The sequence below is a fragment of the Mus musculus genome, chromosome 10 (assembly GCF_000001635.26).
Source record: "Mus musculus strain C57BL/6J chromosome 10, GRCm38.p6 C57BL/6J".
Lineage (NCBI taxonomy): Eukaryota > Metazoa > Chordata > Mammalia > Rodentia > Muridae > Mus > Mus musculus.
In genome coordinates this window covers 83,141,411-83,154,760 of record NC_000076.6, presented here as the reverse complement: position 1 = coordinate 83,154,760, position 13,350 = coordinate 83,141,411, and the positions used below count along the sequence as shown (strand labels likewise).

Genomic DNA, 13,350 nt, shown 5'->3' with positions numbered 1-13,350 from the left:
TTTATAGCATGTAGATTTTAGTGTCTTATTAGAAACCACGCAGCCCCTGACTGACCACTCAAGAGCTTTTAAGGTTTTCTTTCTGCATAAATCTGAAGTTGTTTTGAAACTATCTTAAAGATCTGTGCATGTGTACATGGTTGAGTGTGTGCGTGCACATTGGGGTGTGTGGTCCTCCGGCTGCATCTACTGTATTGTTGTAGAGGCAGTGTTGAGTTACTTACCTTCCCCTGAGTTGGTATCTCCATTAATCACAGAGACAGCATAGGGGCTGTTGTGGAGGGCCGTGAGAACTAAATCCACCAATACACGTGCAAACGTTTGTGGCCACAGACTCCCATGCTAGACATCTGTCTGCCCCTAGTTTGTGACAGCAAGCTATAGTCCAGAGCCCGTCATCATGGCCAGTCTTCAGAATGCTTGCAAATGGGAGAACAGGGCTGGAGGGTCTCAGCAAGCTCCCTCTGCCAAACAGACTGGGGTGCCAGAAGCACAGAGAGGGACCCTAACTCACACAAATAACCACGATTCTCTGTTTTAGTGTCTTTTGAGAATTATCAGGGGCCCCTGATGCCATGCCACTCTGGGAGGCGATAAGCAGAAACGTGACGACATTGTTGCCAAATTCAAGCGTGAGTGCAGAAACATGACGACATTGTTGCCAAATTCAAGTGTGAGTGCTTGCTTCCATTTCCACTGACAGTTAAGGGCAGGAAACGCAGAGCTGAGTGGCAGCCCCACCCTTTGACGTAAAGCTCTTGTGAAAAGAGATGGTGGCTTCTGTACAGAAGACTGCTGGGGCTGCAAACATCTGACAAAAACAGGTAAGGAAAAGTGTCTTTGGAGCTCTCTGGGAAATGGCCGTTCTGGGACAAAAAGAAGGGATCTAGAACTGTATTGATCTTGTGTCCCATCTCATCTTATCCTGGTCATATCTAAAGATCATCCGGGACCCTAGACAATTTAGTGCCTCTGGGGTGGAAGACTCTTTTAAGAGATCAGTCAACAACCATGGCTTAGTCACCCAAGAGTGAAGACAAGCAATCAACACGAAACGTTTAAGAAATGCCTCTGAAACTCATGCCTTGTTGGTCCTTGGATCCTGAAGCCTAGGACTCTTTTTAGTCTCACAGAACCAGAAAGGCTGCTGTCTTAGCTGTAAGTTGATGGCAACCAGATAGGAAAGGGGGTGCTTTGGAAACAAGGACCCACCCAACTGTCCGGCCAGATAGTGCAGAGACAGTAAAAAACAAGATTCAGTGTGTAAAACTGTTAAAGAAAATGGCGACATCCGACTGTCTGATTCTTTTTGGTTTTGGTGGTGGGTAAGTCCATAAAATACATTCAATATTGAAAGTGTAAAATTTAGTGTGAAGCTCCACAGCTTCTGCTCCAAAGGCCTATTTTAGCTTTTTAGAAGTCCATGGCTCTGGGCTTTGGGGCTGGTTAATTTTGGTGTCTGTTTTTTGGTTTTTGTTTGTTTGTTTGTTTGTTTGTTTGTTTGTTTTTTGTTTTTGCATGTGTAGAGAACCTTGGAGTTGGCTCCCAACACCCCAAGACCAAGTTCCCGGCACAAAAGAGATTTCTATGCCCCAGAGGGACAGAGGGCAGGGAATGAGAGACAAAACAGGAGCTAAAGTGGGAGAAGGGGAGGAAACAAGGGAGAGGGGGCAGAGGTGGCCCAGAGGCAAATGGGGGTTTATAAAGGTAAAAGGGGAAACTCTGTGTTAGGGTGAGGCATTTATTAATTAGGTGAGCCAAAGGGAGCTTTTGATTGCTGGACTTCAGTATTTGACAGGGACCTTGATACCACAGGAGGAAGTGGCCAAATAAGGGAATAGACCTTGGTAACTAGCTTTAGGAATGTAACCTAGCAATTTTTAGTAAGGCAGGGGAAATGGGGTGTAGGGCCAAAGCCTTCCAGAGCCATGTCTGTCATGCTCAGACAGGCTAGAACTATCGTAGCATGCCCTACCCCCTTTAAAGAATAGTTCATAAAATTAAAAACAAAGAAATGAAAACCCTCAAAAGGTAACACTAATAAAAAACCCAAAGGCTCCACTTAGAGGATTCTCTGGAAACCACAGTTGCACGCCTTGACTGGAAGTCTCAAAGTGTCCCACAGAAAGTGACGCATCATGACTGAACTTGTGTGGACCCAGCTCTAGAAGCAAGCATCTGCCTTTTTATTGGAACCATTATGAATCACCTACTCCGTCCTTGAGCCTTCTGTATTCAAGGGAATAGATAAGTATCTACCACAATACAGCTAACTGTCCCATAGCCTGGTCTCCGGACTGTGACCGGAGACATCTGACTCTCAGAAAGTCTCCAGTCAGCCCCATGAATCATCGTGTGGAAATGCCAGCTCCTATTAGAACTCTGGTAACTTCCTGCTTGAAAAGTTCACGAAAGACACAAGAGGAATTTTGGAAACAACCCCCGTCTCAGTGAGTGTCCAAGCAGAGGGTACAGGACCAGCCCCAGCACGGCTTCTAATTTTGACCCAGCTTGCTCCACAGGGAAGTCCACATACATAGGAAAGAACCGTTTATCAGCTCTGCCACTGTGGTCCTCTCTGCTATTTCCCAGGTGATTTGCATTCCTCGGGTCTCACATCCACCATGCCTCCTTCACAGTGGGCTTGACAGCAGTATTTACTCACGAGACGGGGACGTGGCTGCGCTAGCCTGAGAGACATACCAAGGGAGGCCACACAGCTAATGACTCTTTAAATCCCTGGTCACCGACTCTAACATTATACCTAATGATTAATGTTTTTGAAAGTACAGAAAAGGTGTTTGAAATTTATCATCAGTTAATAAATCACAGCTTATTTTTTCCCTCCTCAATAAAAAGCAGCTAACAAACCCAAGGCAAGCATATATATTAAAAGTCATAAAATGTGTCTGAGTTTCTTATACCAAACAACCTAATTTGCTTATACATAAATATCAAGGGATAGAAAAGCAGGCTTTCGAGCCAGAGTGAATGAAAGAGCAGGCAGTCATATCACACCCTGGCTTGCAGGAGGCTGGATATTAAGGTCTTTTAGGTCCTACACCTCATGTTTCGGGAGCAATAAGACAAATGAGGTTTTGCACATTTATTTCAGCATAAATTAACACTAACCATCTGGATGGATAAGATAACCCAATAGCCATAAAAACTTGGCAACTTCCACTGGAAGAAAAATTGCTTGGGAGCCAAGAATGGGGGTGGGGGGATCTACACAAGGTTTATTGGAGGAATCCCAGCCCAATCGCAGGGCTCCGAGGCTCCCTTAAGCACAGTACGCTGCCGGGGCGGCCAGCTGTTGGGGGAGAGGTTATGGGGCCAGCAATCCTTCAGAGCTGCACAGCCTTTCACTAACCAACAGTACCTTGTTCTTAAAGCTGGGCATCCCCATGACCCTCAGATGGAGGAAGGCTCAGTGTTTATCATTTCCATGTAAAGATGGCAGAATTGGGGCGTCAGGAGAGTGAGCAGCTCTGAGTTCAAGGCCAACACAACATTCTTTTAACTACCCCATCTGGGTACCCATGCCCACACCTATCCACCCATCCATCCATCTGTCCATTCATCCACCAATCCATCATCCACCCATCCATCTATCCATCTATCCCTCCCTCCCTCCCTCCCTCCCTCCCTCCATCCATCTATCCATCCATCTGTCCATCATTCACCCATTCATCCATCTGTCCATCTATCCACCCACCCCTATTTCATACCAATTCTTATTTGTTCTGTGATCCTTCTCGAAAGAAAAATGGGAAGGCTCATTCTTCATGCCCACATACCAATGCACACAGCAATGTACACAGCACCACTGTACACAGCACCACTGTACACGGCACAGCTGCCCGGAAGGGATCCTTTTCTCACTAATAATGCACCAGCCCGGGGCCCGGGCACGCTTACCTCCCGGTTCAGCTTTATCGCTACACTCCTCCCATGTGTCCTCTGCTGGTTTTCCCTCCAGCATGTGCTAAGGCAGTCAAGTGCTAAGCATATGGGATCACTCTTTCACCTCCCTGCCCTTCTCCACTGCAGGCTTGGTAGGATTCCAAGTCCTGCAGCCTGGCTTGCTTGATGGAATTGAATCATTGGCTGGCTTTTCCCACACATATGAAGGCATACTTTCTTTCTTTCTTTCTTTCTTTCTTTCTTTCTTTCTTTCTTTCTTTCTTTCTTTCTTTCTTTCCTTTTTTTTTTTTTTAGATTTATCTATTTTATTTATATGAGTACACTGTAGCTGTCATCAGACACACCAGAAGAGGGCATCTGATCCTATTACAGATGGTTGTGAGCCACCATGTGGTTGCTGGGAATTGAACTCAGGACCTCTGGGAGAGCAGTCGGTGCTCTTAACCACTGAGCCACCTCTCCAGCCCTGAAGGCAAATCTTCAACCTACACTCTCTTATTCACCTGTATCTTCCTTCATTCATCCAATAAATAGCTATTTATGTAGGAATAATTAATAATAACAGGAATTATTAACTGCCCAGCTATAGGCCTAAGAGATAAAACAATGAATAAAATTCAGACGTCAGATAAAACTGTAGACTCTAGACATTTGCCCTACATGTGGCAGTCTGGTGCTGGCAAAGTGGGGAGGGGCCCTGGGAAGCCACAAGGCCTCAGGAGGGAAATATCGCATCTCACTACTTCCTGAGAAAAATTCATCCACAGGTGCCGTTCTGAATGGCTGTGCCTGAGTCCACCACACTGCTCCCTGCCGTTACAGGAAAATGGTGTGGTGTGGCCACAGCTGTGTTTTAACCTTCTGAGATTCCATGTCCCTGAAAAACCACAGGGCCACGTCCAGATATGATTCAAAGTGAAAATGGGATTCAACCACAGAGTAAGCTCAGATGCAACTCACTTCCCACTCTTCCCCCGATGACATCAATGGCTTTCTCATGAGGACACCCTCATGGGGGAGAGCACAGCCCCTTCCATGCTGAAGGCTCAGTGGTGGCTGTCTGGGTGCTGGCTCACCCTTAGTGAGCAGAAGGCTTGAGGCTGAGGCACCAGCCCAGCCCTGCCTCCTCCCCCTCAGAGTCTATCCTTCCTTTTGCTCACCCCTCTCCTTCCACCTTCCCCATCCTCTGTTTCCCTGCCACGGGTTAGGCACCCTTTAAAGTGGACAGACTTCTGACCTTGAACACAAGACTAAGCATCGAAGACGTGTATTTTATCCTTGGGAGATACGTTCAGAGACACGCCACAGAGCTTGTTAGGCATTCTCCCAGCAGAGTCAGGAACAGGTTGTAGCAATGACTAGTTGCTATGGTTACCAAAGCTGGCAAGGCAGTGCCAGCAGCAACATTCAAATCCAGACCCCCGATTAGCACCTCTCCCCGTTGGAGGAGGTCACTGCTGGACAGAACATCTTAATAGCCAGTGTGTACCCCAAAGGAGGTGCCTTTCCGGGATAAACATATGCCATGATGGTTAAAGCCCTGGGCCATGGAGGGAACTTCTGTCTCTAGTCTGTCTGTCTCTCAGAGGCAGTGTAGGAAAAAAAAAAAAGGCTATATACCATAGAGATGAGCCCTGTATGAAAACCAGGAACAGGTACTATTGGTGGACCCACACCAGGGCAATCCTGAGTCACCTGTACAATGGTCCTCTTCATGTGACCTGACTGTAAGTGCAGAGCTCGGAGCCACAGTCCTTGCAGGTGCTCCTCAGGCAGGAGAGGCGGGAGACCTCTCTAAGGTGGGTGGGCTTCATCCCAGCAGTTAAAGGACTAAAGAGATCAAAAAGTTGACCCTCCCATGAGCAACACACAATTCCTCTTGCTCAGCCATGACGTCCCCACCCCCAACACACACACATATCGGAACTGAGACAAAAAGCTCTGAACTATGCCAGTCACTGTTCTTCTGGGTCTGTGCAACGAGAGATTGATTCTCTAGCCTGTCACACTCCCTTATACTAAGTAACTCTCTATACATAGCTTCCTCTATGGAAAGCCGTAAGGCAGTCAGAGTCCATTTGGACTTTCAGCCCATTCCAGATACTGACGACAGCCACTTTGCCTGGGTCAGGTGCAACACCTAGAATGGAGGCCCTGTGAGCTCCTGTCACGGGTATTTGGGCGGATACCGATGAGGTATCAGCCCTATGCTCTGCGATGGTCTAGGGACAAACTCTCCTCAAATCACTGACTTCAGAGTTCAATCTTTTCTTCTAGAGCACCATGAGGTAGAAACAGGCAAGCCGCATGGGGCATCTTCTCAGATCATTGATACATTTGTGGTGAATACTGTTAACTTGACAGAGTCTAGGATCACCTAGGAGACAAGCCTCTGGGCACGCCTGTGGGAGATGTACCTATTCAAGGAGTAAATAAGATGCTGATGTGCAACCATTACTATACTCTGACTTTAAAATGTTTATCACAGCCTAGAACCCCCCTCCTCCATCAGTCACTTCGCCCTGTCCCCCAACCCGACCCAAACATAGGCAGCCACCAGTGTACTTTCTGCTTTTACGTTTGTCCATTCAACATTTATGGAATCACATGACTGTGGGTCTTAAAAGTGGCTTCATTCCCTCAGTATGGTTCTGAAGCTTACTCAGATTGAAACGTGCTTGGACTCAAGTGTCACTAATAATGTGACCGCTTGACCCTTCACTCATATGGCAGCATAGACATAGACAGCTCACACCCTGCGCATCCACATTCAGGTTTGTATTACCAGAAAAGCGGAATGGCTTTGGTGCCTGCAAAGACTGAGAGAGAAATCAGGGCTAAGGCTCATGATCAGGGTGCTTGTCTAGCATGCATGAGGTCTTAGGTTCCCTTATCTGACACTGGGAGGAGGAACAGGAGGTGGAAGAGAAGGAGAGGGAGGAGGAGGTGAGGGAGGAGGAGGTAGAGGAGGAGGAGGAGGAGATAGAGGAGGAGGAGGAGGCGATGGAGGAGGACGGTGAAGAGGAGGAAGAAGAAGAGAGGGAGGAGGAGGGAAGGGGGAAGAGGAGGAGGAGGAGGAGGAGGAGGAGGCGGCGGCAGCTCTGCCCCAGGCGTGTTGTTTCTCTCATTCCATCCCTCTACAGCCTTCTGATGAGAATGTTATTATTCCTGTGGTCACTGGGGTTCAAAGTCACCCAGGAACTAAAACCACACAGCCACCATCAAATCCAGACCTGTCTGACTTAACATCTCTGCCTTCCCCCCTGGGCACCCCATCCTCCTCTTCCCTTGCAGGAATGTGGGGTGAAGCACACAGAGTTATGGGTCCAGCTACTTAAACATCCCCTCCACTTGAACAACTTGAGAGAGCAAAGGCTAAGCCAGAGGCTGGGTGAGTCTGGGTGCCATGATCAGCAGTAACGAATGGGGAGAGCTTTTCACAGCATACAGAGATAGCAGGAGTCCTTCTCCATACCTGGAGCACATGCGGGGGCCACTGGCAGAAATAAACCTTCCTCCAGGAGGACAGAGCTAGGAAGAAACAGTGCCTCCCAGGAAGACACCCAGGTCGATGCCCAGAGTAACCCTCAGCCATCCCACACTTGGTGGAGTTAAGACTGCCACAAAACCTGAAGACCTGAGTTTGATCTCTGGGCCCCAAGCGGTGGAAGGAGAGAACTCATTTCACTCATTTGTACAAGTCATTTTCTGGGGCGCATGCTGTGTGTGTAGGTAGGTAGTCTCTGTCTCTCACACTCGAAATATTAGAACAAAAGCAAACGTATTCTTCCCAACTCTCTGGCATCTTGAAGACAGTATGGAGAAATGGAGTGTCCTGTTACACAAAATCATCCCAGTGACAGTGAGGGAACTAACTCAGCAATACTGCAAACATGTCTGCAGAGCCTATTCATCTGGCCTTCTCATCTATCAAGCCCTAGTTTCTTCATCTGTAAAATGGATTCACTAAACAATTGAGCCAGGAACAAAAGAATCAAGGAACAAGGAAAATGAGGGAGGTGGGGTGGGGGTCGGGGGGACTGAAGGGTGTTGTGCCAAAGTTAATGTCTTACCATGTTACCGTTGTGCCAGGAGCCTCCTAGCTCTGGGGTCAGTGAGAGAGCCACCCACCTATTCCCTTAGGGGTAACTGTCCTTAGGTAGTGAACAAGACCAGCCTGTGACATGGAGGAGAGCTGGAAAGCTGGGGTGGAGCTGGCCCCAGGGCTATACGAAGTGTGGCCACAAATTAGAAAAAGACAGCCAGGTCCCTGCTGGGTTTGAGGGAACCAGCAGGAATCATGGTGATTGAGGTGCGGAGTGGGAGGGATGAAGCCAGCACAGACAGGGTGGCTCCTTGTGAGCAAAGTGCCACCTTAGCCCATGGCAACATGGTGGCTGAGGAGGCAGAGCCAGGCTTGGCCGTGCACCATGTTGAACTTCTTACTGAGCTCCCATGATTGCCCAAAGGATGCGGCTCCCCTGCCCTGCACCCTGCTCTCTGCTCCGTCCCTCACATTCCATGGTTTCTCCCATCTCAATCAGACTCCTGGGAAGATTTATTCCTGACTCCTCCGGGAAACATCACATAACTTGAAAAAGAGTTGATCGCACAGGGTGGCCATTGAGGCGATCGAGGCCATAAATATCCTGGACCCCTCTTAATATACACGCCGTGACAAAAGAACGCCTTGATCCACGGTGTTCACAAGGAAACACCGTTTGCTGAGCTCAATGCCTGCTCCCCGTGCCCTCCTGCTTCACACCCATCACAGGCTCAGCTCAATGACTCTTTTGTTCCCCCATCGAGACCAGTTCTGACTAGCCAGGACCAGGTTTGTTTTCTTCTGCATTCCACAGGCCATTACCAGGACCCCTTGACTGGTGAGCTGAAACCCTTGTTCCTTCTGACCACGCCAAGTCACCGGACTGTTTGTTGTTATAGAGAGGCATTAAAACTGATGCAGAGCCGTCGCAGGGAGAATGGCTTCCATTTTTTGGGAGCCAATTAGGACCATGCACTTTACACACTGGGTAATTTTGTCCTCTCACCAGCCAGGCAACCCTGCTATTAAAACCACCATTTTTTCAGATTAGAAAGGACAGGAAGAAGTGAGGGACCAGGAAGAGAAAGAAAGAGGAGGCTGTTCGGCATCGACTCATAGGGTAGAGGAGGGATGGATGATAATCTGCCTCATTTAAAGGCTGTTGTGACGTACTGGTGCTAAGGAGTGGAAGGCCAGAGTCAGGGACATGTGGAGGACCAGGATGACAGACAGGAAAATGGCTCCAAAGTCAGCCACATCCTGGTCCTTAGAACCTGTGGCTAGTGTGGCCACAAGAGAATCTGCAGTCATGACTAGTGTTAGGCGGAAAGGTGAGGATGGGTTCCTAGGTTAGCCCTTACAAAGGGCAAGCAGTTTGTGTCACATATGTCTGCAAAGAGGGCCAGGAGCAGAGTCTCACAAACCTACAGACAGCTTGGACAGGCCGCAACCTTGGCTTTGCACCAGGAGACCCATGTTGATCTCTGAATCTCCAGAAGTGTTAAGAATTCTCACTGTTATGGCAAAACACCCCATCCCATCGTCACTGTCACAGGAAATCCACATCATGTGGGGACAAGGGTGTTCTCCTGCCAAGGAGAGAAACAAGCTCAAGGATGCAGAGGACGGGCAAGGTCACGGCTGAGGGAGTTGATCCCGCAGTGTGCCATCTCTAGAAGAATTGGGTGACGGTGCTCCCACCTCCTCGGTACACACCTGAGCAGGCCCTCCAGGCTTAGTGCTGAGGTTCTCAGACACAAAGCAGTGCCAGGGAGATTTATAAGGAACCAGCAGTAATGCCACAAGTGCTGTGAGCTAGCCAGACACTGTGCCACAGGCTTTGCCCATGTCTACAGTTTAGTCTCAGAATACCCTACAACGGGTACTTACATTAGTGACCTTTCTGCTCATGGTGACAAAATGCCTGCTAGAAAGAACTGGAGAGGGGAGGAGTGTAGCTCATGGTCTGAGGGTATGTAGTCTGCTGTGGTGGGAGAACATGGCTGTGAAGCTCCTGCAGGGAGTGAGGGGTCTGGAGCAAAGAGCTCTAGAACATGACCTAGCTGCAACTCTCAAAGTCCATCCTCTGGTTCCACTGCCTTTCAAGACAGCATAGGCATCTTGGATACGTGTTCAAACATAGGAGCCTTTGGGTGACACTTGGCATGGAAACCCTAACAGGACTGGTGGGAACCCACTCCACAGGAAGGGAAACTGAGGCACAAAGAAGTGAGTTGCTCAAGGACACAGCTTAGGAGCAAGAGTCCAGTTCCAGAGCCTGCAGCTTTCAGCATGGAGTTGGCCCTCCATTCCTCAGAGTGGCTGCTCTGTCACTCACTCATTGACTTGTTGACTGACTGACTGACTGACTGACTGACTGACTCACTCACTCACTCACTCACTCACTCACTTACTCATTTACCCAGCACTCATTGACTCACTGACTTGATGAGTCCCCTGCTCATCCATGTATTCATCCACTGAATTCTCAACTTCTTGGGTCCTGAGGATAAAGACACTAAGAGCCTTCTACTCACACCATACAGTGACATCAAGTTTGCACAAGGCAAGACCAGCTCACCCAGAGGGAGATGGGCAGGAGGCAGCCTTGCTGCTGGTGGGGCCCTGGGGACCCACAGCTCTAACTAAGACAGGAGTGTGAGAGAGGCTGTGGCCAAGTTTGTTCACCAGAGTTCCTCTGTTATCGCTATTCCATGGAGGACTGTCCCACTTCACAGATGATGGATAGATGTCAGTTGTGTTTCTGGTTCAATGTTACAAGTATTTCCTTATACATTTCTCACTTGGCCAGACCATTTTAAACACAGCACAGGCTAGAAAGATCAGTATGAAGATAGATGTTATGTGAGAAATATCTGTATTAATCTGAGCTGCAAATGCAATAAAAAAACATTTTACAAGTCCTTCAGCACCTTTCTTCAGAACATGACAAAGCTTTTAGTTTCTATTTTGCATTTTATCTCTCAAGTTACTGTACATGGAGGCTTGTCCTCAGGCCTGCTATGTACAGTCTGTAAAGCCCCAGAAAGCCAGGGCTCAATGAGCTTGTGTGACTTTGCTCAGGCCATGCAGCACCTGGTCTAGAAAGAGACTCCGTCTCATTCCATGTACAGATAAGGCTTGGGTATCTTATCTTGGGTCGATCATGGGCTGAGAAACCAGGGAGAGAAACATTTGTGGTCTCTATTCAGGGATCAAAGAAAGCATTCTAAACTGCTAGGCCTCAGGAAGGTGACTTTGTTGACTCGGAACACATTTAGTTACTTCTATAAGGACATTTCCAGAACTCTGGTCACTGGAAACTGTGGAGACTGAAGAGGGGCAGACCTGGGAGGTGCTTCCCTGCACAGCTAATGGGTTGGCGCCTCTGCCACACTACCACACTGTTGCGCTCGATGCAAGAGGCTGAAGCCAGGCAGGTGGCCAGAGCTTCCAAACACCTGCTAGCAGCATCAATGGGCACGAGTCACAGTGTGGCTCACGGAGGGGGGTTTCCTTCCATGTTCCCTCATGCTGGTGTATTGGCAGACTCTGGCAGGAAGCAGGACCAATGGCCTCTTTATTCTCCCTCCTTGGAGCTGCCCACTCCTTCCTGCCCCATTTGGCACAGATACCCGCAACGTATCTGCAGGGCACTGAGACCCTACGAAGGTCCCTGAGAGTCACTCATGAGAGTAGTTACTCTATCCGGTGGCCTGCCGTCCCTGTAAGCAGTGTTCTCTGTGTGGACAGGCCCTCTTGGTCAACACTGTTAGATGTTTTCCTAGTTGGAGATGCAAACTCAGGCCATCTTGACTGTTTTTATTAAGCATCTGATGCTAAAACCGAAATCCCATTGCTCCCTCCTCCTGGACCATCATGGCAACGTTTCTCCACACCAGGACACAGTGGTCTCCAGCCACTCTGTTCTGTCATAGAAGAAATGCTGAGTCACCACCCAGTTGGCTCACATCAATGCTCTGTGGCCACATGACTACCAAGAGATGGCGGGGACATCAGTATTCCACAGCTACATTCCTACCAAGGGACACAGGTGTAACAGCTACTCTTGGTTGCCAACCTGACTAATAAATAGTGGAATGAACTAAAACCGCTGCGACTACATTAACTTCTGGGTAGACCTATGAGGGATTCTTCTTGACTGGAGCATTTGAGGTGGGAAACCCACTTTAAATCTAGGCCACAACTTCTCATATTAGCCTGTATAAAAGACATGGAAGAAGGAAGTGTTTGCTCTTTGTCTGCCTGGTCTCACTCTCACTGGTAAGTTCACTTCTACCCTGACACTAGGGGCTACTTCGGGATTCAACAAAGACATCCAGCCTTGTGGACCTAATAACTGGATTACTAGGCTTTTTCTCAGGAGACAGCCATTGTTGGAATAGTTGGACCATAGCTACTCCAATCAATCCTATAAATGTATGTGCACACACACACACACACATACAGATGATAGCCAGTCTTTCTCTCCCTCTCCGCCCCCCTCATTCTATCAGAACCCTGACTAATAGACATCATGGTTTTTCATGTGGCCGCGGTATGGCCCTTATCACTTTGTGTGAATGTGACTTAGGAATGTCTGATCACCGTAAGTTGAAGGGAGCTTTCTCAGTTCAAGGGCAGAACAAATGTCCCTGCCCTCAGTCCTTGAAGAAGATCCTTACTTGCTGTTGGGCTGGATGATGGGCAAGCCCGAGAGGGACTTGGTGTGGAACGGTAGGGTCTCTGTGATGCCAGCCATAGCAGCAGGAGTCCCAGCAAGGGGGTGATCTCCCTCACTGGGGCTCTTAACAACTACACGACTGAAGAAACAAAGTCACACAACCAGAGTCAAGCTTTCATCTGCACTCTGCTCATCCGTGCCTCCAATGTCCCCTGGCTAAGATCATAGGAACAGAAAGCGACCATGTCCAAACAGGCACGAGGTAGGGACTTGTCAGGAGGAGGGGATGCCACTAGCAGAACAGAAGGGAGAGGGGAGGGAGAGAGACCTGGCCCCACCCCATGTCCATGAGAAAAGTTGGGATTACTGGTTCTCCACACATAGCCCCAGCCCATTCTCACTTGCCCATCACCTCTGCAGGGTGTGGTTGGGGAAACCGGTTTGGTTTTATGGGTAACCCCCATATGGGGAAATGAAAGCAGAAAATAAAAGCCGGGAGAGATGTGAGGGCTTAGAGACAGGGATGGGAGTAGCCGATGGCAAACCGTAAATGAAAAGACCTCAGGCAGACGCTGTAGGCTCCAGAGGGACAGGAGGAAGGGTCTTGGTTTTGAGGGCTGGTGCTCCTGCAGCCCCTTTGACATCCCAAGGAGGCAGAGAAGCAGTGGTCAAAGGACTCTTCTGTCCCGAGCAT

The 13,350-nt window shown here is 48.8% G+C and overlaps 1 protein-coding gene across 3 annotated transcripts in view; it reads right to left on the bottom strand.

Annotated features, from left to right (window-relative positions):
* Chst11 (carbohydrate sulfotransferase 11) overlaps positions 1-13,350 on the bottom strand; it is a 211,465-nt gene that overhangs the window by 41,144 nt on the left and 156,971 nt on the right. The window lies entirely within an intron of this gene.